The following is a 3,494-nucleotide window of genomic DNA, read 5'->3' as shown; positions in this document are numbered from 1 at the left end:
GAACTATCCTTAAAGGAACTCATAAATGAATTTTTGGAAAGTTAAAGTCTCTGATAGAAATTGGGCAAAACAGATGAACAGACAGTGCACACAAGAATACAAATTAAAAGAAAAAGGGAAAAAACCATTTGACCTGGGTTTACCCCAATCTTTGATATACGATGTTGTTTATAGAATTCTTCCCTACGGGGAATAGTAACTCTATTTGGTTTCAGGTTATAACAACAGTAGCAGAAAGACATTAGGAAAACTGAAGAGTAGTTCTTCATGTTCACTGAGTGCCTTTTTAGATCAGATTGTGACTACTTGATGAATTTGACGCCCCTGGCATCCCCTCCTCTCTCCTCCGTCACTCAGTGGCAGCTTCCCCTCCTCCTGTTTCCTTCACTACACAGTCTTACACCCTCATTCTTCCTTGCCTACTTCAGCAGCCTCCTAACTCACCTCCCTGCCTTCTGTCTCCTCCCACCTAGTCCGTCTCTGGGCGTCCAGAATCATTGTTCTAAATGAGTCAGAGTAATTGTTTTTCTAATTTACTAAAAATCTCAGCTGCCTCTGCATTGCATAGAGCACAAACCTCAAGACCTGCAGAGCTGTCTTCGCATCCCATGTACATTTCCGACCTCATCTCTTACTCCCCCAGCACGTTATTCTCTAGCTCTGCTCGGTGACAGTGAAGCTTTCCCATTGCTAAGCCTTTCTTCGCACATACAGTTCCTTCTGTCTTTACTCCCTAGCCTTTAGCACCCAGCTACCTGGAGTCTAGCACTCCTCCACAGTATTAAGTGGTTGATTATAGCCCTGCTTTTCCTGCAAGGCTTCAAGTTAAGAGATGAGGACATGTCTTACTCATCCATATATCCCCATCACCTAAAATTATCAGGAACATGGTAAGTGTCCAATAAAGGAATGAATCAACTTTTTGGTTTTGTTTTTCAGAGTATGGAATATTTTTTGCACTGCTGAAACAAACACTCTCATGAAAATTTCAAAGTGCTAGACTGTAAAAATTCCAGAGTCTTCCTTAATTTTCTGATTAAGAAAAACACCAGAAATAAAATTATACACAGGAGTACATGATTTTTCTACATGATTTATTTTTAAAAGCAAGATTTGAAAGCTTGCCAAAATGAAATCAACTTGACTTTGATTTTAAAGTTTTGACTCAAGATTTAAAACTTCGCTGTCTTTGGTTTTCTACTTATTTATATCAAGGTGCTTCTGAGCTGGTAGGGTCCCTGTGAAAACCCACGAGTTTTGCCCAGATGGATGAAATACTTGCTGTTAGTGAAGGGCCCCTGTTCAGATGAGTATTGCTAAGGCAATATTTGGGATGCATCAGGCAACTCTCTGGAAACCAAACAGCCCTGCCACTTGGGTTAAAAATATGCCACAGAGCAGAGCAAAGTGGGGCTGTGAGAGAATCTAGACTAGGCACCCAAATCCTATAGCAGGGAAAAAACAGAGTTATAGAGTCGGCTTTGCCTCACCTCCTATCTTTGGCTTTTCCCCTCAGTATGAATTCATTTCAACAGAAGAATGAATACGTTGAAATTTGCAAGTTAAGGGAAAATTCTGAAGACTTTCCTAATGTGGCGGAAAGATAAACTGGGCTGTCTTATCCACTGTCGCCTTTGAAGAAGTTGTCCTAGCTTGAGGCAAGTGTTGCAGAGGTGATCAGGATACAAAAAATCCACCAGTGCTATTGATCTGGATGGAAAGTGGGTATTTTTAGGATTTCACACCAGCATATCCAGGGTATTTATTCATTCATCAGTATTTACTTGCTGCCTAACAAGTCCAGTTTCAGTTTTAGGAGCTGAGACACAGCTATTGAATGAAAACAAAGCACTGCTCTGGAAGCTTATATTCCAGACGGAGAGACAGACAGTAAACAAATATGCCAGCTGGTGATGGGTGCTATGGAGAAAAACTCAGCACGGTACAGGGAGCAGAAAATGTGAGTGTGCAGGGGAAAGAGATTGCTCCTTCGCAAAAATAGCCCAAAAAAGGTGACATGCAAGCAGAGACCTGGAGATGAGGCAGTGGGCAATAGAGACCCAGGAAGAGCATTCCCAAGGCAGAAGCATTAGCAAGTGATGCCAGGGGGGCTTGGCACAGTCAGGGAATGAGTGAGGAAGGAAGCACATGGTAGAAAAGGTAGCAGGGGACCAGAATGCGGGGTGCCTCGTGAACCAGTGCAAAGAATTTGACCTTTACTGAGCAAGATGGGAAGCCATTGGAGAGTTCTGAGCAGGCTGTGCAGTAGCAGTTTTACATTTTGAAAGGATCGCTGTGGCTGCTGCTGGAGAATTGACAGTGGGAAATGAAGAGGAAGCAGGGAGACCATTTAGGAGGCTGCTGCAATAGTCCAAGTGAGAGAGAATGGTGAATCAGAGCAGCATTCCTGCAGCCGAAAGTGGCTGGATTCTGGGTACATTCTGGAGATGGAGATAACAGGACTTATTTTGTCCACCTCTGGGTGTAGCAAGACTGGAGGCTGAAGGTGTGCCGTTCATTTTCATTACTTGCCGATTCTGTACCTGTGAATTTGCAAAATTTGCATTCTCGTAAAATGTACACGTAACCCCCAAACCAACACTTGTGGTACTTTTAGTCATTTGCTGACATGCAAAGTGGTGAAAATGTCGAGTACCCAGAGGCGCATGCTCCCAGCTGAGGTTGAACAAAGTGACACTCCGCAGTTTCAGCCCTCACACTATAAACGTATTCTTGCGGTCTATCTTGTGCCATTTATTTTCGCATTTTCCTTAGTGATTTTACTATTTAAAATGGCACCCAGTTGTAGTGCTGAAGTGCTGTTTAACGTTCCTAAGCACAAGAGGGCTGTGATGTCAGCACTGTGGGAGGTTGAGGCAGGAGGATCGCTTGAGTCCGGGAGTTCAAGACCAGCATGGGAAACATAGTGAGACCTTCCCTGCTCACTGTCTCTACAAAAAAAATCCTGTTTAGTATTGCTCCTAAGCATAAGAGGGCTGTGATATCAGCACTTTGGGAGGTCAAGGCAGGAAGATTGTTTGAGCCTGCAGTGAACTATGATCACACCATGGCACTCCAGCCTGGGTGACAGAGCAAGACCCAGTCTCAAAAAACAAAACAAAAATTCAGGTAAAGAGCTGTTGGCTGAGTTCTATGTTAATGAATCCACAATATACATTACATGCATTAAATAAGGGGTCTTTAAGTAGCAACACGCAAAAAACAGGTTATGTACTGATCGGCTGATAAAAATGTGACCAGTGGCTTTTAGGACCCTAACCCAGTACATCCCCTAGGCACAAAAGTTCAGTATTTGCTAATTTAGTTTTTGTGGTGACTTTTTAGAATATAACTACCAAAAATAATGAGAACCAGCTGTACAGAGTAAAAGAGTAATTTAGAAGTTAAAAAAAGTGCTGCAAATAAGGCTCGGAAATACCTTAGCCTGTACAAAAAACTGCAGGCAGCTGCATTTTTTTTTTTTTTTTTTTTTT

This window comes from Sapajus apella, unplaced genomic scaffold (genome assembly GCF_009761245.1).
Source record: "Sapajus apella isolate SASKATOON/1434 unplaced genomic scaffold, GSC_monkey_1.0 scaffold214, whole genome shotgun sequence".
Taxonomy (NCBI): Eukaryota; Metazoa; Chordata; class Mammalia; order Primates; family Cebidae; genus Sapajus; species Sapajus apella.
This window is presented reverse-complemented; position numbering follows the sequence as displayed.